The sequence below is a fragment of the Indicator indicator genome, chromosome 26 (assembly GCF_027791375.1).
Source record: "Indicator indicator isolate 239-I01 chromosome 26, UM_Iind_1.1, whole genome shotgun sequence".
NCBI classification, from domain to species: Eukaryota; Metazoa; Chordata; class Aves; order Piciformes; family Indicatoridae; genus Indicator; species Indicator indicator.
The window spans coordinates 6759728-6782157 of record NC_072035.1 but is presented as its reverse complement, the minus strand read 5'-3'; the positions used below and the strand labels follow the sequence as shown (position 1 = coordinate 6782157).

The 22430-nt window shown below is 40.3% G+C and overlaps 1 protein-coding gene across 1 annotated transcript in view; it reads left to right on the top strand.

Annotated features, from left to right (window-relative positions):
- Positions 1-254: 254 nt before the first annotated feature.
- The window catches only part of TMEM132C (transmembrane protein 132C), a 191096-nt gene continuing 168920 nt past the window's right edge, over positions 255-22430 (top strand). The window contains exon 1 of the mRNA XM_054392737.1: positions 255-356. The gene's annotated coding sequence lies outside the window, so the exon portion shown is untranslated. The remainder of the gene's footprint in view (positions 357-22430) is intronic.

The window sequence follows — 22430 nt, the reverse complement described above, 5'->3', positions numbered from 1 at the left end:
TGGATTCCCTAAGGGTTTGAAAAAGCATCTGTTTAAGTGGGACCAGCTGATATACCCAGTGCAGCTGAAGCCTCACATCCACCATCTCTAGCAGGTATGTAGGTCTTTAAAGGCAGCTAGACTGCTGCAGTTCTCTTGCATAGTATGATAGCTTCTACAATTGCACCAACTTCTTGCCTCCTCATGGTACAGCTTTCATGTAAACTTAGCTATTGTCTCACAAAGCTGGGATAGAGGAACAGACGAGTGGTCCATCAAATCTGGTGTCCAAGCTCTGGAGGTGGCCTTTTTCAAACATCTTGGAGGAATGCAGGAGAAACCCCCTAACGTGCCCAGCCAATTGTGCAACTCTATACCACCAGGCTGCAGGGAGGGGACTGGATTTCTTCCTGACCCCCACCTGTCAGTCAGCTTAGCCCTGGAGGATAAGCTGATCTTTTGAAGTCAAGGCTTAAAATTGTTGAGACTGGAGGGCATTTCTAATAGGTTACTGGGTTAGAAAGGAAAAGCAGTGGTGCTGTGTATGGTATCAGCTTTGCTTTGATCAGATATTGTAGTGTTGTGCACACACACACACAGACACACGAATTTAACAGCAACTCCTTAATGCATACCTATGCTGTCCATATTGCTAAATTAACCAGAGAGTGTCTGCAACACAGTCATCTCCTTGAGCAGACACATCTGAAAGCTTTTTCTGGAACTGGTGGCTAATGAAGCAGTTCTTTTTACTGATAAAACAGTGAAGGAGCAATGCGTGTACTCTGGCTTTCCTGTAAGTGTGTGCAAAATGTTGTGAGGCTGCCCCAATTTGGAGATTTCAGTGCTAGTGAAATACAAATAATAAAAGTGCAAACTGGCACTAATCTACCAAGAGCAATGCGCTCAAAATACGACTTGTGAAGGGGAAGCACCTTCTTCTTCACCCCTCAACCAACCACTCCATAAATATTCTCCCTCTTTTGGTTTTAGTGCTGTTGTAAAAAGCCCGGGCCTGCTTTAACAACCTGAAACTTTCTCTTACAATGGCTGGGGCTGAGCTTTGAGACACTGCCACAACTCATTGTCTGGGGAAGAACCCTTGCTGGGAAGGCTGTGATTTATATCAGCCTGCCTGTCATAGGGTGAAAGGAATGCCCGGTTTTTCATTTTGATCAAATGTTAGGTTTGAAAACCACCCACTGCTGTAAACTCAGTTGGAGTGGAGAGATGAGATGGAGCACATTGCATGCTTTGTTGCTGAGATAGTGTTTTAAGGCTGTCTGAATCTGTTTCCCATTGCTGAGTGGAGGGAGGAAAGATGTGGATTTAAAAAAGGGAAAACCAAACTGAGGACTTTTTTCTTTCTTTTTTTTTTCCTACTCTCAGTGAAGCAAAAAATGTGGTGAGGGCAGCTAAAGAATATGTACTCTTTTTCAGTAAAGACACTAATGAAGGCAAAATCTTTGGAATTAATTTGGAGCCTAAGGCGATGAACCTGCAGAGAAGATGGGGATAGAATTTTCCAGGGGACTCTAGCAGTGATAATATCACCTAGTTCTTACTGAAAGCTGCTGGACCTACCCTTCAGCCTAAAACTGGGAGGGTGACACCAAAACAATTTTGTTCTATAATTGGATTTATTTTCTTTTATTAAATTTCTCCAGTTCCCTCCCTCTGTCCCCTCCTCCACCCCCCCTTTTTTTCCCCCTTTGGTCTCCCATTCAGCAGCTTTCACATGGACTTTCTTTTCTGTAAGGATGGCTGCTGATACAGTACTAGAACCACAATATTCTTTCTGTTTTAAAGGCTCAGTAGTTTCTGTGGCTTTTTGTTCTCTTGACTGTGTTGGCAGCAGCACACAGGACTTTCCCTGGTTTCAGGTTTCATCCCAAATTTTCAACTTGGACTGCCCTTAAGGTATAAAAGCATCTGATCTGAGTTTATAGCTTTGAATTTAAATGATATTCAATTTCTGATCTCTCTTAGGTTGGATCTCATTTTGGCTGAGTTTAAGGATGTGAGGTTAACATTTTTACCACATTCATGTGTTATTTTTTCCCACAATGAGTAGTTAAAGTTAGAATCTGAGATTCTATTTACAGGGGTTGGAGCGATCTTCCCTATGATTGTAGTAAGTAAAAAATTGTTATGTACCTATGGACTCCTGTGTTAAGAGCATAAGAAATTCTGTGCAGTTGACCCTGTCTGTAGACTGATGATCATGGTCCTCAGTCTGTATGATGTGAGCAATTTTTATGAGAGAGTTCACTACTATGAGTAAGAAAAACTTCGTATCTTATCTACCTCTGCTGGCAGTACATTTGGAAATGTAAAATTAGATGATGTAGGTAATTCCCCTGCTCTGCCACCACAAGCTGTGTAACCTTGGGCAAATCATGTCTGTGTTCACCTGATATGAGAAGACAAAATATAGTCTCATAGGGGTGCTTTGAAACTAAGCACGTTCAAGATTAAAATATTATCGTGACAGTGGTGAAAAAATATCCAGTGTACTTTAACCAGTATATTTGATCAGTCCTTAAGGTCAGAGCAGATTTAAAGGCCATCTGTGGTATGACTCCATTGACTTACATAAACCAGGATCAAATGTGATTCATGTATTTGTGTGGTCTGACCCCTTTGAATTCTCTGGTCAAGTTATGCTAGGAGGGGAGAGAAGCGCAGAGGTTTTCTGTGGTTTTTATGGGTCTGTCTTTAAATAAAACAAAACCCTGTCAACAGCTGACCAGAAGACTTGCTTTGCAGTTTTTTATCACAGTTTCAGGGATAGGAATAGCAAGCTGTATATTGTAATATCAAAGGAACAACACCTCTCAAAGTTTTAGGGCTGTTAATATGGGTGTTATAAAGTAAATTATTCCCCCCTGTCCATGCAAAAAAATCCTAACCAAAACCAATCAACCAACCAGAAAACCTAACCAAGCAGAAAAAACCCTCCACAAACCAAAACACTAACAACCCCCCCCAAAAGCAAAACTCTAATGGCAGAGCTGTTGAACTAGAACTCTAGTTAATTATTTTATTAACATATTTTAAAAGCCTTAGTTTCCCCTGTTTTTCTTTTTATCCACGGATCATCCCTTTATTGGTTTTTATAGTCCCAGGCATAAGGGGAGTTATCCTGTGGCCATGTAATTCTAGTCCCAGCTGGAAATGACCAAAAGGATTGGCTGATTAGAGCACCTAACAATGCTCTGTAAAGGTAGTTTGCAAACGTAGGAAGAAATCCAAGCTCTGCTTCACCAGGGCATCAAAGGCTTGGGTTTCTAAGCATCACACTACTAATTCCCAGCTGGAACACGTTAACCACAGCCATTATTGTTAGAAATGGCAAACACCAGGTAGTGTTGCACTGTGGAGCTGGAAATGATTCTCAAACTTGCTCTCATTCTTAAAATCTGCATCCTGTGTTTTCCACATAAAGTTCAGGTCTGGATTTCTTGCTTTTCAGTAGTAACTGTGCTTGTTCTGTTTAAGATATGACTTGGACAGAGTACCAAATGCCAGTGTTTGGAGGAGTTTTTGAGTGTTTTGTCAGAGATGTGGTTTCAGGGTAACATGTGGTTCTTCTCTGTTTCTGTGGTATATTGATTTAAGCTGACTGGCCCCACTAGAAGGGACAACAGATGGGGGACAGGGCTACCCCATACCCACAGTGGCACAGTGACAGCTAGATCATATATTCTACACCATGCTCACTGCATGACAGGAAGGGGTTGCCCAGGGCTTATGGGACCTGAAATATATTCCATAGCTTGTAAAGTTTCCTGCTGCAGGTTTTTATGGTTTCTTCCCTGGCTTCTGGACAGGGCTGCATCCCTTTGTTTGTTTGTTTCGGTTTGCAGCTGGGTTTGAGTTCTGTAGGTCTCCTGCCTGTGTTTTTTTCCAGTTTTGTGTAATCAGATATCCCTGCAATAGAGTAGTAACGTCCTTATCTCAACTAACAATTCTGCATCCCGGGCCTTTTTTCTTCCCATCAGAAGGAGGGGAGCTTGTGAGAGCAGGCTGTGGTAACCCAGGATACATGGTGAGCCTGTACCTCTAGTATCAAGCAAAGCAGGGTTGAGCTCTGCCGGGTATACAGGGTATCTAGCTGAAACTGTATTGCAGATAAGGATTTTAGAGCTTGAATTTATAGCCCCTTGATTTTAACAGCTGTTCAGAGAACATGACAAGGCTTCTGTCAGTCAGAGTTCTCTTGGTAGTAAGAGCAAAGGCTTTGTGTGTATGGGCTGAAGCATGTTTTTGGGTAGGAATGCTGTTCGTACTGTCACCCCAGCCTCTGTAATAAAAGCTTGCACAGTGCATCTTGATGCACCATCAGTAAGATCCTTCCTATTTGACAGAAAGAGATTACAAAATGAAAAATACAGTGTAAATTCTTTTAAAATGCTGCTTATCAAGGAGAATTATTTGGGAACTTGGTATTTGTGCATTTTTACTATGAATTCATATTTAATTGCTGCTTTTCTATCAATCATCTCCATGTATTATCTCATTTGTTTCATTTGTGGGCTTTCTAAAAGATGCGAAACTCTCCACAGCAGAACTGGGGGAAAAAAAAAAAAAAAAAGGAAATCAAACCAACTTTGATGTGCTAGAATATTTATTACAAACTTATGACTGGAATAGTACTTACGATTAATATGCCTACATGTATATCTGATTCCTTCATACTAGGTTAAAATGTTTATGATAACTATAGCAGGATAAGATGGTACTTATGAATACCAGCAAAGGAAAACATCTGAATTTATTACTGTTATGTTCTGTTCAGCTAAATGGCTGGGGTAAATTAGGCAGTCCTTTGAACCAGTCCAGTTGGGCCCTGCAAGTTTGGGAACCTTAATATTTCATAGAAGTGTTTATGCCACAGTCCTCTGATGGAGAGAGATCTGGAAATAGCTGGAGGGGTCAGCTCTGATCTCTCTTGTGAGACTGGAATTTGTTCAGGAGAGTTCTTATCTATGATGTCCCCTCCCACACCTAAGTTTTGTTGCGTACATTTTGCAGAGCAGAAAAGGAGTGCTTCTGAAAGCTGTCTTAAAAATGCAGACTCTGAAGACACTGAGGGAAAGAGGGCAAATTCTTTTTAATCCCCATCTGTACAAATGATTCACAGATTAAGGATTTCAGACCAGAAAGAGGGGCTGAAGTCTGACATGTATAGCCCCCATGCGGGATTCGTACAGAGCAGCTGGACGCCACTGCATGGCTTCCTCCTCTGTTCTCAGGGAGATGATGAGGAAGAAAAAAGACCATGACTCTGCAGCTGATTAATCACTGGGAAACAGTAATCACTAGTGCTGTGTTTTGGATCATTATTCAAGGACTTTCAGACAGAAATAAACTGGAGAACTACAACAGTAGCTTTCCCTAATTATTTTTCTGTGCTTAGCCCTACTTCATGTATTGAGCAAACCATTTCTCTTCTTCCAATTTATAGTCAATGATCTCTAGGGCACAGAATCAAAGCATCCTGCAGAATTTATTCTAGAAGCTGACTTGATGAGAGCGTATTTATGTCTTTCAAAGAGGCTATTTATTGTGGAATGAATTCAGACTCTAAAATCATAGCTAAGGTTTTATAGCATACTTAAATGTATATATCTGCTTGCAAAATATCTTGAGATATATCTTTACCATGTGCAAACTGGCACAGTATCTCCAGAGCTGAAAGAAGCTAAGCTGATCTACACCCACTGAAGTTTGCACCCCTTTGATTTTTCTTTACTCTTCCATGTGTATAATGCACTGAGAAAGAAGACAACCCTCTTTAATCTGTAGAGAATTTAGACACTAATCAAGCACTAAGGAGGCACCACGCCGAGGCTGAGCGCTAAAATCCTAAGGATGAAATCAAGTAATTGCTTTATCTCTTTCTTTTCAGGCATGTAGAGAGATGCTTAAAGGCAAAACTAAAAGTAAATGAATGAATCTGGCCAAGTGGATTTAGCTGCTGATGGATGTACTAAACATCCACTGAAAGTAGCAGCAAGTAGGTGACATCCAGTATGGTTTACGAAGGCTAATGCTAGGCCACACCAGCATTCAGGCATCAGTGAGGTTCTCTCTAACTTGGTATATCCTGTAAGCACCCAAATTGAGGGAGAAGGGGCTTAATTTAGAGGGGAAAAAAAAAATTGATTATGGGGTTAAAAGTAGCTCATAATCAAGAAACTACCAAAAATATTAAGTTTGTTTAGTAGATAACTATCTAACTATCTTTGTCTGTAACTTCTCTGAAATGCCTTTGTTTGCCCAGACCCTGAACAATTGCAGCAGTGATTTTTCTCATGGATATAATTTGTGAGAGGCTCATGCTCTCAGAAAAAAAGCCAGCCAAAAATCTATGGGAGGGAGAGCAGGGAAGAGTTGTTCACTTGTTTAAAATGAGCTATTGAGTCTGCATAACAACCCTGACCATTTTACAGTTACATTCTGTTGCAGCCAGTTCTTCATACTTTGCTACTGATTGGGATCTGATTATTGGTACTGGAGGGATTATTTATTTATTTTTCTTAGTTTTTCTCATACAGATGGTTTTATGCTTCTCATCTAGAGTAGAAATAATAATAATAAAATAATAAATTTTTACCAGACTTGAGTAATCAAGCTGTTTCCATGGGGGGAAAAAAAGTTTCAGGTTTGGGTCTTTACAACTGGACAAAGAATTTAGAGTGTTTTTGAGCTCACTTTGTTTAAACTGGTAACTTCATGGAGGATTAGAAATAGAAAGATGAAAAAATTCTTGTCTGTACTTTGAATTCTTTATAGTGAGGAGACTCCTTGAATATCAGCTGCTTGTCCAATATGTGGAAAAGTCATTTATTTCCAACTGCAAAACAGGGAGTTTACACTACAGGCTGAATTTTACTTAAACCCCAGAGGGCAGATTTTCAAAAGAGCTTAGTCCAAGCAAACATGGAAAGAAATGACCAAATATCTCAAGCCCTGTAGGTTGAGTTTCAGAATTACTGCCACTGCTGCTGGCTGCTACTGAACTCCAAGTGTAGTAATGCAAGTTAATACCTGCAAGACTGCACCCTAGATGTGTTGTAGGTTTAATTTTGGTCCCTGAGAAGGGCAATTATCTCACAGAGACCTAATGACAGCTCATCTGCACTTTAATTAGCCAGGGATGCTATCATATTTAGTACAGGAGCCATACTAAAATGCCACTCACATTTCACTTTAAGTGTTCTGTGTCAAAGACACCATCACCCAGGAATGAACTGCTGCTATTAAATTTCATAAACAATCATTTGAAATAAAGAGTTGTCACAGAGGTAGGCTTAAGCAGCATTTTAATGCAGTATCAAAGGCCAGAATTACAGAATTTTCCCCTCCAGACAGAAAGGAAAGGTCATCAGATCTTGGTCACTGACCTGAATGGCCAGGTATTACTTGTGCATGATTTATCTCTTCCTTTTGGAAGTTAGAGGGATGTCACTTGTGAGATTGTGAGGCGGCCAGACCTCTCCTGGCATCTGCCCTGGAAACACGCTCGAAGTACGTGTCTCAGTTCTGGCTGGTGGTAAGAGCTATTTCTGTTACTGGACTGATTCTCAACTGTAAAGAGATTCTCAGCAGTGGCAGCAGAACAGTATTAAATTCAAAACAATGAATGTCATGGCCAAACTGGAAGAATATTTACATTTTCTTTTCCATATCCACTTTTTCAGTTGTATGACTGAAGGGCACTATTATGTTGTATGCTTCTCTGACTTGACTAGGAGATCTGAGTGCTTTGAGCACTCACTAACTGATTTTAGATCCTGAAAATGCATTTTCCTCTTACGTAGCCATTCTCTACTGTATACCTTCCCCGTGCAGTGATCAGCAGCCAGCCAGCTCATGGGGAGTCCCTACAGATACTGCCACTCATTTTAGAAGTTGGGGTTAGAAAGCTTTGAGTAATGGTGGGAACTCCGAATTACTTTGTGAAGAAATCACGTGGTCCGTGCAGAGGTGGCCAGAATGCAATGCCTAGAAGCAGTAATCACTGTATGTCAGATGCATATCTTATTGGCACATTGCTGGTCTAATTGCAGTGTGTCTATGTTTGTCTTCTGCTGGACAACTTGGAGCTGGATGCAGTAGTGCTGGTTTGGTCTCACTGGTGCAGAGGATTGTCTGCCTTAACCTGCTAACAAGACTTTGGTCAAATCAAGGAATAAAATCACTTTGACCCTCATCTCTAGAGCCATGTATTCATGCTAGGTCTCCCAGTAGGTGCCTATGTGAAAGAGGCATCAGCAATTCTTCCACAACTTCCAAGTCCCTTTCAAGCAGCAGATTTGCCTAGACAAGATATCAGGTCTGTCCTCACCCCAGCAGAGTCTTCCACTACATCTGGTGCTCCAGTGTGGTTTGGTCTTAGCCAGCTCTGATGCTTTGCTGTACAGACTTCCTAGCCCTTCTGCTACTGCCAGAGCTCCCAAGCTTCCAGCTTTTGCTATCCTGAAAGTCTCTATCGCCCTGCCTGATAAGTGCATGTCCTGCCTGCTTCTCCTTCAGTACATTTATTTCCTCCATTGTAGCAGCATCAGCAGAAATAGAAATTTATGACCCTTGCAAAAATGAGATACATAACTGTACCTCTGAAAAGACATCACCTTGCAAGTCTAGATGAGAAGTAAATCAGACTTAGTGTTCAGCTGCTGTCTTGGTTAAGTTTATAGGGAGTGATGGTATTTGGGATTCTTGTTTGGGTAAATCAGATCAGGGAATGAAAAATGCAAATGGTCTGTTTGAGGAATTTGCAGTTCAGTCATGGTTTTGACACATGTGAATCATGTAATCAGAGAAGTGGAATTATACCATTTGACCTGTGCCTACTCAATGTAGTATGGATTATGAATATTCACACAGTTTATGCCTATTGGCATGACTGTTCTCTGCAGTAATATATAGTTTCTGATAATAAATACAGAGTTTTTTGTTAATATAATAGTAAGGAGTACATACTTTAACTACATGGTCACTTTTAGAATTACTAAACACAAACTTCTCTAATTCTTAAATCAATTAAGTAAAAATACTTCTTTTTGACTGCAGTAAGACTGTCTAAATTACAATGAGTTTTATACCTTGGAGCAAGCTAATGAATGCTATGAGGATCTGGCAACGCCATCTAGAGTCAAGGCAGCCTGATGTTTCTTATTGGGCCTTTCTCTGTTGTCCACATCATAAGTGGAAATTAAATTTTCTGTACCAGTTAATCTGTCTCTGGCTGAATTTTACATTTAAAAAAGTGAGCACTATTCAGTTGAAGGAAGAAAACAGAGGAAAACTGTTTAGTCTGATAACCTTTATTAATAACTTTCCATTGAGACTCTTCAAAGCCTTTGTGTTCCAAAGAGAAGGGACTTTAGAAGTGGTGGGAGGGTTTGCTTTCCTGTCATTCTATTCAGTGCACGTGGGTACTGTGAAGGTGGTGGGTAGTCATGTAATTTAGATTTACATAGGGGAATTGCACATAGATCAAACTCTTGGACTTACTAGTTTATTGATTTTTTTTTTTTTTTTTTGTCACTTCTGGCTCAATTTTTAGATGTAAGTTAAAATATGTATTCAGAATTATGTTCTGTAGCACCTGTGCAACCATAGCCTCTAATTTCATTTTTATGTGGGTAGTACTGGGCTTATTGTTTTTATTCAGGTATTGTGAGGTTCTGGGTTGATTCTAATATTTTCTTTTGGATTTCTAGCGCAGATCTAGAGGTTTCTAAAGAATGCTAGGAATTGTTTTTATTTAGAAAAAGGGGCAAAACCCCATTGTGAACACTCTGAATGTAAACACATTGTTAGCTGTTTGGGTCTTAGAAATCTGTAGAGTGACTAGTTTTTTTCTATTTGAATGTAGTGTAATGCAAATAACCAAAAACCAGCAGTAAAATGAATGATGTGTTACACTCTTTCCCTTCTAACCATTAAATCATCCTTGAGTTCAAAGCTATTTCTTTTCACCCTCAGGATATTTCTTTTCTCCAGATCTCCTGAGCAGGTCTTTTGAAGCAAGAGGCCACTGTGTTATCTGGAATCCCTTAATTTCAAGGCAAACACTTTTCCATTTAAAAAGAAGCAATAAAAAAAGAAATCATTAATGATGGGAGGGAACTATCAGCACGAGCAGCAAATAGACTAAGACAGTCTGCACCTTCTGCTGCACTTCAGAGACTGTTCATTTCCAGTAACACTGAAGTCTTAACCGCTGCAATTACCACTGAACCTTCAGATTCCTAGCAACTAGCAAACGAAAAGAGAAAGCAGTTATCTGGGTAACTAGGGAATTTAACACAGGAACAGCCTTCTGTTGCACTGGCACATTAATGTGCAGTGATTGCACACCCAGAGACAGAATTTAGCAAAGTTTCTGATGCAGGCACGAGCTGGAGCAGCAGTAGTCTCAGATGCGTTTAAAAGAAGAAAGTGGGGAATTCTGTAAATAGTTGGGATAGGATTTAGGTTTTACATCTGGCTGTTAACTTCCCTGTGGTTTAGGACTATCTAGAGGTTTTCTTGTGATACATGTAAAAGAAATGAACGTATTTTGATGTGTATAGATATAATTGTCCTTTGGGTAACAGAAAAGCTGCTAAACCCAATATTTTTCTTCCTGGTGTCTGAAGTCTTGTGCAGTTGCTGTGTCTGTCCTTCCCTCCTCCTTCTGCTTAGATTTTGGTCTTGTTGCTGCCATGAGCTGGGCAAGTTTTCACCTGTTTCCCCAGTTTCACTATCTGTGAAATGATGGAAATTATCCTGAGTTCCACTGGGAAGGGAGGTGATGCTGAAGCATAACAGGTGTTTACATCAGGTGTGTATTTCTTAAGCATAGCTGATGTATCCACCAATATACCTAACTGAGAGTTAAATAGCATGACTTAATGGCACTTGTAAATAAATGAAGGACATGTTTATTTCAGAGCTCTTCCTTTATGTGGAGGTGCAGACATACCAATACATTTACTCCAACAGTGGCTGTATGTGAAGCTTGGACAGATATAAATAATGGAAGAAAACAAACCAACCAACCAAACCAAACCAACCACCCAGACAAACAAAAAATACCAAAAGTTCCCAAAACAAAACAACTCACAAAAAACAAAAATAGCTTTCCTGCTGTAGAGTGGATCTTAATTTTTGCTGTGTGTATTAAGCCTGGAGCTGATGTTGGAAGTAGTTTGCATTGCTCATCTCTCCATCTAGCAAAAGTTAAAAAGCCATTGATTCAGTTTTAAAATGCTAGAGTGCTATGCAGGATTTTAATTTTGGTGGCAGTCTAGCAGTTGTGTCTTCAATTTTTTTAGTATCTAAGCAAGGTTCTAGTTTCCTTTACAGTGTAGATGTCTAAATAAGGAAATACTCAATGCAAAGTTCACAGAAGTTCTTTGGCAAGGCATACTGTATCAGAAACAAATATTATCCATTAAAAGTGTGCCTTGTGAAATCTCACAGGCACACTGAAAAACAAGAGATATGCTACAAATTCATTCTCTTTGCTTATGGGGATGGGTTTAATTTTTCCTGAAGCAACTGTCTCTCTGCTTCTTGAACTCTTCTTTGCTATTGAGTGTCACATCTGGTAAGTAATCCCTCTCTCATCTGTAGTTATGAAAACCTAGGCAAATACAAACTTACCATGGAAACATGCTGGTTTAATCATGAATTTGATCAACTGTTTTGCTTTGCTCTCCCAAGTGTTTCAGGATGCTTTCATTGTAGAGGCAATGGAATTCTAGGAGATGAGAATAAGGATTTATGTATAAAATGGGGAATTTGAGGGAGCTTAGAAAGAAATATTGGCTGGGTGAAATGCTTAGATCTGATGTTTTCCTGCTGAGAATGCATTGTTTTCCATTGGGATGACTGTTCCGAAGGACTGAATCAGTAGTAGTGCTATGTGTGTCCTTGCTCTCTTTCCTGCAGCTTGCTGAAAGCATGAATGGAGCCACGGCTAGGATGGGAATTATCTCATGATAGCAGGAAATTTGTTACTTGCTACATGTCATTCATCCTGCTTTGCATGAGGAATACCATCCTGACTGGTAGTAGTTACTACTTAGATGAGATTGAAAACAAGCAATATCTAGTGTTTTAGTGAACAACCTAGGTATTAGGAATAAAATCTCCATGTGTCAATTTACAGTTTGTTCCTCTGACCATTAGTTTTGTTTCAATTGGCAGCATTTCTAATGAGAATTGCAGAAGCTTAAAAAGCCAAAGGAACATATATCTTCTTCAGTTACTGAATTTTTTTTTTTTGCTGTGAGTTTGTTAAGGTTCAGTAGAAGCTTTTAGAGTTGGTGATAGTGTTGAGACTGGGAAAAAAGAATAGAAAGTGTAGAAGAGAAGGAGATGTAACAGGACAAAGTTGTTAGTGCTGTTATTTGCAGCTGCAGGACTTAAGTATGCCAAAGAAGTTCCCTATTTGACTATGTAATAATATTAATATTTCACCAAAGGGGCTTGTTTCTGCTGTTGTATTAGTAAGTTTTAAAAGTGCTATCAGAAAGCCATTTATTTACATTAAATAGTGCCACTAATATTTCATTAATCTGTTGTGGTTATGGCTTGTTGCTGTCTAAAGAGATATGAAAATTCAGGTCTATTAGATTGAAAGAAAATTGGGAGAGTTGTTTTTCTTAAAGGAAATGAATCTGAAATTTTCTAGGAAATGTTTCCAGCCCTTATCAGATTCAAATATTGGTTTATGTGATAGCTAAGAGCTGATCCTGTAACTGCAGCTATAGAACAGATATTTGCCAGCAAATATTCAATAGTTTTTTTCTGTCATTCTAAGTACACACATTATCTAATACAACATGTACAGGAACCACTCTAGATGGGAGGAATGACTAAGGAAGCTGAGTCCTGTCTGTGCATGGTTGAGGTTGGTAGAATCTGTCAGAAAATACAGATCCAGTTTGTCTGTAAGTACTGGAACTTTACAGGTAGCTCTGACAACTGCCATTAATCTTTCAGAAGTCAGTAGCATGCTTAACTGGTCAGTATGGATGTATTGAATAAGATGAATGTATTTAAGACTAGCCTAGAGGTTATTTCATGGGTTTTCATCCATGAGAAATAATATGGCTTAGGAAATATCGATTAATATTTATTTGCTCCTGTTTTCTGCTTAGTTACAGGTAAGACTTGCATTTTTATCTGGCCTTGTAAGAAAATAGGAAGTGAATCAGGGGCTATCAAACTTCTTGTGAACTTAGGTTGCTTTCTTAAACATGTCAGCACTAGTCTTCTTATATTCTAGTTAATGGACATCAGGTATTAAATGACTGTTGCTGTGGTTTTTGCATGACCAAGCATACCTTGTCTGCTAGGGGATTGAGCAGGCAGATGGAAGAGTCTCAGTAACCAGAAGACTGCCCTGCATTAGCAGGCATTATACAGCAGTGCTTTGCAGTATCTAACAGTGCAGAGGTTTCTTCATAGCAGTTTGCTGTGGTTTTTGCGTGACCAAGCATACCTTGTCTGCTAGGGGATTGAGCAGGCAGATAGAGTCTTAGTAACCAGAAGATTACCTTGCATTAACATCATTATACAGCAGTGCTTTGTAGTATCTAACAGTGCAGAGGTATCTTCATGACAGTTTGGAGTAGGAGAAGGGTTAACGCTCAGATAATTTATGGAAGATGTATCTGAGTTAGAGGTATGGAGGTGGACCAGTTTCATTGCAGCGTGGTCTGTTCAAGAGGTAACCTTGGTGTTACAGGAAGGTTGATGGTTGAGTTACTCAGAGGGTTTTTCTGTGGGCTGATAGCCAGGGCAGGGCAAATTCTTGGCTGCAAAACCAGCTGTCTTCTTGCCATGTCTGTGTCAGAATTGAATGTGCAGTGAGGAAGGCCTAAGACAGACTGAGGAGCTAACAGTAACAGGGCAGCTGTGAGTCAGCACCTTAGTTGTTGTATTTGGCTTTGGTGTTAGGGCAGACACCTTTAATAATGATCTTTGGTACCTTATTCAGCAAACAGCAGTGTTTATAGCTTCCAAGTGGAAATCCCCATATCCACTAATCAAAAGCAGTATCAGTGCCTCTAAAACCTTTAAAAGTGAGATAAGGCTGGTGTGGCTTTTTGAAATGCTGAGCAGTAAACATTTGGCTTAAGTTTACTTCTACTTAATTGAATGTGGGCAGATTTATATGCAAATTCCATCAAGCACCAGTCTTTATTCGACCATTGCTATGTGGATTTTTCTTTTCCATCAATTTGAGAGCATTTAGGAAAGGAAAAGAGCCAGTGTTTTTCTAATTGGGTAACCTGAAGTAAAATTGCTAAATCCATATGCAAGCACCACACTGATTTGTTTCTTAATGGGGCAAATTTTGCTGAGACTTGAGGGACTTTGGTGTCTAAAGTCAGGCTGCCTAAGCAGATGTTTAACACAAAACGAAGAGGCTGGTCCCATTCTTAGGTGGGGATGCTTACCATGGGGCACATGAGTTGCATTGGCATAGTGGTCTTGGGGAAGCCAGGTTATTTTAATGAGAAGAAAGCATAGCTTTATGTATTGGAGAGGGCTTTTTAAATTTATCTTGCCTAGATTTTCACAGGTCAGTCCCAAGTAGCAAGACACTTAGGAGGAGTAAATTCATCATCTTAACTGGATTAGTACCGTGCCATGATCCCTCAAAGGAATCAGTCTTTCTTTGCCTACTATAAAACATTAATGAGAATGAAATTTCTCAGTGGCTGGTGTCAAATATCTAACAACCTTTATTTTCTCTTCCTCTACATCCTGTATTCATATTGGCATCCTTCATCATGTGGAAATAAATGAATGAAGTTTTATGAATATGTGTAAATATGCATTTTATCTTTGAGTTGACCATTGATGCACACATTTTCCAAGGTCCCAAACTGTTGTTAAGGCTCTAGGTATTTCTTTCTACAAAAGAACTCTTCCTTATATTACTGGGGGGGGGGGGGTGGGGGGAGGTCTGTCCACTCATAAATGAGTGGTCTAAAATAATTCAGCAGATGTAGAACTGCAGATTCAGTGCCTCTGTTTTGGGATTACTTTAAAATGATTGTGTATAACAAAACTTTCATCTGAATTCAGAGTTCACCATCTTAGTGTAATTACACTGTAGAGTTGTATAGTTTATTCTTGACCAGTTGATCTGAAGCATACTGTTTTTCTGATGACCATTGCTTCCACAAAGTCACTTAGCTTTTGATCACTGCAGGTTTCCAAACTACAGTTTTGGAGAAGATGGTGCATTTTAAATATATTTCCAGCTCTTTTGCATTTGAAAGATCTTGGTCCTATAAGAATATTTCGTATTCATTCTCCCCTACTTACCAGCATGAAATCTTTCAGAGGAGCAGAGCTGACAAAAACCTCGTGGAACAGCAGGTCATTTGGCAGCTACTAAGTTCATTGTGCCTACTGCTGAGCTATGGGAGGCTGAAGCAGAAAGACAAAAACCTGTGTGGAATATATTTACTCTTTACCTGTTCTGCTGTGGAGCAAATGAGAGCAGATTTTTGGCTCTGAGCATCTGTGCATGAATTCCATCTGAATAAGAGGCAAGTTATGACACGAGATCAACTCTGAAAAATTATACTAACCACAGCTGATTTTAAATAAGGAATATAAATTGCTACCTTTTGAGCAGCCAGGGAAAATTAGAGGCTTGTGTAGGCTCTGAGATTTTGCCTGAGTTTCTACTGAGTTGCATTAAGGCTAGTTTTCTTCAAAGTTTATTTCAAAGCAGGTGTGAGCTCCTAAGCATTATGAGGAGATATGCACCTTAATCTGACTACAGGTACAGAATGCTGTGTAACAGCATTAGTTTAATCCACATTACTAATATCTCCCCCTCTCCTGACCTGAGGAGACTGTTCTGACCTTTCTTGCTCCCCGAGTGTGTCTCCATTTACCTTTTCTGATGTAGGCACAGGTTGTGCACTAGCCTTGGTGCACAGATCATGGGGAAACAGTTACCAGGCTGATGCAACTTTCAGTTACTGCCTGGGTGGACTGGATTTGAACTAGGCATCTGGAGGAGAGAAATTCTTCTTTTGTTTTGCCAAATCTTCTGAGCATGAGGATGACTGGTAAGGAACAGAGACAAAGAAGAAAAGTATACTAATTGTGTGAGGTGAAAAAAACCAGTGACAGTTCATAACAAGTAGTAGCATGCCATTAGAGATAGTGCTTACTGTGCAAGAGCATCATCTTCTATGCTTGATGAGAGTCAACTCTCATCCTGAGAGACTCCCTGTAATGCTTTCCCAAAGTGTGGTGTGTACATTGCTGGTGGTTTGCAGGCCACTTCAAAGTGAAACTCTGAACCCAGGTCTCTGAATCCATGCAGGCGTGTAGATCTAAAATATACACCATTCTCTTTTGAAATTTCCTGCAAAGAATTCCCACAGCTCTCTTTACTGCAGGGGGGAGACCATGCAGAGGAACTGGTTTCCAGAAGCCCAGATTTCTTTGCTGTAGATTTTGTGTAACACTAGAGAAATTATTTATTCTATCTGCATAATGATTCTATTACTGTAAAATAAGGAGAATGGGGCATCTCTGCCTCCTGCAAGCTCCCAGGGATACAAACTGTAAGATATTGTGGCAGAGGGAAGGGATGCTTGATTGTTGCAGACTGCCACAGCATTCCATGGTGTTTATCCCAAGTCAGGACTAAGGTTCAGAGGCAGAGAGCATGCAAGCAAATCTGCAGAGTGCCTCCACTATAGCTGGTTCTAATTAGTCATTTTTATGAGCTCCAGAGTCAGACAAAAATGAGGAGCCCTCCCCTCGTGTAGTTTCCTGTTTGCTGGGTGCATGTAAAAGAGATCTGGCCCTGATGTATGTTAATAATGAGCTGATAATGTAAGCCAGCTGAGAGATGTGGAGTTAGTCTGGTATGCTGCCAAGTGGGAGGTGAAAGTTCAGGAACTGACTCATGTTGCCAAGACCTGGTCCTGTGGAGAAGGTCTGCCCATTAATAGATTGAGTTTCTCATTAGGGCTACACAGCATATGCTTACAGCTTTGGGGTTTCAGGCTGAAACCCAATACCAGTAAAAGCCTGCTGAACAGAGAGGCAGATTTACTGGTAAATAAAGGATTAAAGGAACACTTGGCAGGGTTGTTGGACTGGAAACCTGACTGGCCTTTGAAGATTTCTCCATATTGTAGGTCTTCCCTTAAAATGTACACCAAGAAAAGACTTGTTCTGCTCTTTACCATGCAGCCCACAAGACAGGAATTTTATGTGGTCTGCTCTGTATCCATAAAGGGTAGAAGACACTTATATCTGTCTTTTAAATCAAATACTGCCTCTAAAGTAAAACATCACAAATAATTTGTTAGCCCAGAGAAGTCTGGTGCAAAGAGGCTTCCTTTTGACCCCCTACACCACTGGCAGGCCTGTCTTTATGTGGAGAGCAAGTGCCATGCATTAGTGCTCACAGTGAGCAGCTCAGCATTTACAGCATCTCTAAATTTACTCCTCTTCTTTTTTTTTTTTTTTCCCCAATGAAGATCCCCAGCAAACTAGCACAACTGCCTGCTTTGGTTACAGCATGTGACATTTATTACATCTGGCCACAAAAGAGGTTCATTCGTAGCTAAACAGCTCTAGCAAACTGAAATGTGGACAGGTTTAAGTAGACTTATAAAAGAAAATATATAGCAGTCCAAAAGCCCTACAGCAGAGAAGGGTGTTAATGCAGCACCCTGGGACTTCAGGGTGGCATTGGCTTTATACTTCTTTATTGAAGGCAAAAATTGTTTCCATTAAAGTTTTTGGTTCTTGAATTTGCATGACATAATGGCTCTTATACCACTCTGCTTCATCTGGCTCAACTGATCTGAGGAGACATGGAGTCAAAAGGAACTGCAGCATAGGCATGGCAAAATGGTCAGTATAGTAGTAATCTCCTTTTTAATTAATCCATGTCTGTTTTGTTAACTAATGAAGGAGACAAAACTATAAATGTGGAGTCAGCAGTGAATTTTATCTAGCCCCTTTTCCAACAGAAAATTCCCTTTGTTCCTGTGTGCCCAGAAGCCACAGGCGTCTTTAATCATTGCTGAAATCGTATTGTCTTGATCCAACAGCTCTGCTAGACCACAGACTTCTGATGTAAGACATCTGGCTTCAGCAAAGTTGCAGCAGGGAGAAGATCTGGCTTTTTCCTTGCTCAGACAAGATGTGACCAGTCAGTCTGAGAGTTCGAGTTGGGTTTATGGTTTATCATATAGAAATGAGTTGTATTTATGTGTGTGCACAAGGTAGATATTGCATGAATGCTCACACATGCACCAGTACATATTTCACTCTGATGAAACATACTACTGTTGTTACATAAAGAGCTATGTTATTTCTTTTATGTAAAATAGATTCTAACAAAAGACATTTTTCTGACTCCAAAGGAGCCTATGTCTGATAGCATGTTGTGGGAGTCCTCTAGGAACTTGAATTCACTGATGAAATTCCTGTATCAGAAAGATTTTTGAGAAACACTGCCTGGCAATGAGCAGTTGCAGTCCAGCATAGGTAGGTCAGTGTCAGAAAATACAAGTGAGTGTGCACAAGCATGTGACAGGCTTGTTTGTGTCTTATCATAGGAGTGCCAGGGGCCTCCCTCCCCTGTGTTAGTGTGGAGAGTCACCACTGCTGGCAGTGGGGACAGCTGTGAATGGTGGCTCAGGGGCCAGCTGTAGGGAGAAATGTGCTCAAAGCCAGGGTTTTGCAGCCTCTTGAGCTTTGAATGTGACTGTCTTGTGGCATCTCACTGATAATAGAGCCCTGAACACCTCTGATGAAATCAGTAGCTTTTATGCAAGTGTAACCCCATCCTCTGCTGCTGGTCTCTTCGACAGAAGAGCCACGATGGCTGCCTGCTGCAAAGCCAACAGTGTGTTAGAGCAGGCAGTGCTGCCAGGAGAGACTGGACAGCATTCGTTGTATTGAGATGTATTTAGCCAGTCATGTCAGCCTCCCTGTCCCTCAGAGGGCAGATTAAAACACTCCTAATGCTTAACAGCATAAATCCTGAGGAGATCTTATGTAAACATATTCAGTGAGCACTCATTAATTTCCCTTAGGAGCCAGGCTGAATGAAGATGATTTTCAAAGAAAGGGAAAAATTAATTTTGTCTTTAAGGACTGCACCTGTTGGAAAAAATTGTAGGAGGCACTCTGTGTGAATCAGAGATATGTGGCAGGGACATGGGGGAGGAGAAAGGTTTGGAAGTTATATTAGGAAAGGACAAAAATAGTCCTCACAAAATGTATAGCAAAGCTCTAGTTCATTGATCTGCAGGGAGGTCTCGCTGATGCTTGAGCAACAGCACATTAGGAGCATGACACATTCAACCTCTTAGAAAGATGGTGCAAGTCATTTGCTCTATGCAATTTTGTGGTGCTCAGCATAACAAACTTGCATCCATCATCATCATTTGTCATTGTCAGTGACTTTAAGGACACTTGAGATGCAAGAGTAACGTGGGATTCTTAGACAAGGATTCTGTTTTCTACTGACCCCAGAAAATATAGATTTACTCTTCAAATATGTGTAGCCCAACTTTGCTTCATTCATTAACATACTCCATCATGTCTTGAAGATTTACCTGACTGTTGCTCTGCTTTGTACACTTGATTCCAATACTTGTATCTACATCTTAGGCATGCCTTCCTTTTGGTTTCTAACTGGATTCCTTTGTGTCAAACTTTGTCTTGGAAAGAAGAATTTAGTCTCATTGGCTTCTACATCCTAATTCCAAAACTGGAATTGCCAGATGTCTTCTTTCTTAGACACTTTCCTCAGGTATGGCACAGGTGGTGTGTTTTAGTTTGACCCTTTCTGGGCAACAAGACTATTAGAGCAAATAGACAGGTAGAAGTCCCCCTCTAAGGTCTACCTTAAGCAATAAAACCAGAATAAATATACAATTAAAACCATATGTACATAATTTTTCTGAATTTTCTCACTATGTCAGGTGTGCTTGTGCCCCTCTGGAGGATTCCTTCATCTGCATCTCATTCTCACTCTTGTGTTTTTGACTTCCCCATATCCAGTACTAACACAACTGATGTAGTGCTTTTTCTTTCTTCACCCACTCACTTCTTTGTTGCAGTCAAACTGGAGAGAAGACATCACAGAATGGCTGAAGTTCAACTGCTGTGGGGACTGAGGCTTAAGGACCCTCTTTCCTCCTTCTTCTGCCCCTCAGTACTAGTAGTCACCAAACAGACACCCAGTGACTGCTGTGGAGAGCTGGGGTGCTGCCACAAAGCTTTTGACTTGAGAGAAGCAGCAATTTGGGCTTTAGGAGGCAACTGCTCATCCTGCTCTGTTAGAAGAAGCATCTAGGTCACGTTTTAGGAGCTGTAACCTTAGAACCAACCCTTAGAGGTGCTGTGACCACAGTGAGACCAGTGCTCTAACCACTGCTTTTAATTAATCCCTGGGAAAGAAGGTGTTTAACCAGATAGATTTCCGCTTGGTTTCTGTCCTGCTGCTGTTCTGGTATGATGAGTTGCTTTGTGCTCCTAACAAAGAATTACTTGGAGGTTAAAGGTGACACTGAGTTCATTTCCTGAGTGGGCAAGGCTATCCCCCACCCCCTTGGCCTCACTTCTCAATTAATCTCCTCATAAATCCTCATTGCATTTTTGAAATGGAGATGATTAGCAGAGTTGTAGTCAGGATATTGGGATGTTCTGGCATGTTTTAAGTCACAGCAGGCATTCATGCCAGTATTTAATACATGCAGGTATTAAAAATTATGTGCATGCATTACATCCAAATTTCTCCATGGAGAAAAAGGAGGGGGAGAGAAGGATCTCTCTCTCTCTTCACTCTTAAATTTTCATATAAATAATATTTTTTTATTATTTTTTTTTTTCTCCACAGAAACCAAATTGGAAAAAATCGTTGGGGCTGGGACCATTGCTCCAGTGTAGCATATAGGTCGAGGATCTTAGTTATTTCCCAGATGAGCTGACAGACTTATCTTGGAAGCATTTGCTACCTTGTCTTGTCAAGTTTCATACATTAATAGTAAGACTCTTAGACTAAATTATCTTCTTAGACTGACCTGCTCTTGTGTGACTCTGTGTATAGATCTTATAAACTGAAAATTACTTTGAGAAGTCTACTACCAAGCTTGAGCTTTGCCTTTATTTGGGTCCAGAGTCTGCAAACAAAACAAGGGGCTGGACAACATGTACTGAGCAGGGCGACGAAAATAGTTTTTGCTAATACTGTTTTTCTTTTTGCAAAAGGTAAAACTCTCTCAAGACCATAATATGGGAAGCTGAAAGGTTTATTGAAGACATTTGTTTAAAACTACCACTAATCCAGGTCACATACCCCTTCAGTCAGTTATCAGTGCTCTTGTGTAAACGTTCTCGTTATGATGACAGGCCTATGCAAAGTGCTGCTGAAGAAATGAAACTGCTGTCCAGGAGGGGTTTTCCTCTGTTGCAAGTTTCTGAGGGTTGCCAATGTGTAGTGTGTTGGAGCATGGAAAACTGTCAACCATCTGAACAAGATGTCAGAGAATCCATGTGACAGTTGGTACATTATTTGGCCTAAAGATAACTTGGATCACCTTTAAAGCATAGGATGCTCATGTTAAAAAGTAGGCCACATAAGGCTAAAACCTTATTTTAGCATTTCCACTGGTGTAAAGCTTCCTGGTGTATTTTAAATCCAAGATCTTGAAAACAGTTCTTTCCCAGATGTAGCAACCAAATCTGCACACGTCAGGAAATCCTGATGCTGCAGAGTGTTCCTATTTGCTTTCATTAAATTGTTGGCTGTTTGCAGGAGCAGGTAAAGATGAAGCTTCTGACATGTTTGTTATCAACTGATGTGTAAAAGATGTTTGGGAATGGAAGGAATAGATTGGTGGGTCACTGTGTCAAATGAGCCTAAAAATGTCTGACTTCTGTGCTTAGCTCTGATACAAACTCGGAAAACTCAATTTCGTTACACTCGACTGTTCCTTATCTTGATGGTGGGAAAAAAATTCTTCCATCTGTTGTATATTTAACTGCTGAGGTGGGATGATAGGTCTGGGAATGGTTTATTTCATGGCAGGGCTCTGAAAGTACAGGCATTGAAACATGAGATGCCAGTTATGCACATGTCAAGATGTATGCCAGAAGTACATTGTTAACCCCAGGAAAAGCTGGGTCCAGATCTGATGGTATGAAATCCTTTTTTTTCTTTTTTTCGTTTTCAGCCTTGGCATATTTCAGTGCCAGGTTACACCTAGCTCTTTGAGTGATATCCCTTGGTTTTGTGTAATGCAGAGCACAGTGGAGACTGGATCTCAGTGAGGGCCTTTTGGCACTAATGTAACACAGAGTCCTGTTGTTCGTGTCGCTGGTTAGCTTTATTTCTAATTAGCTTCTAAAAATGTACCCATTTACAACAA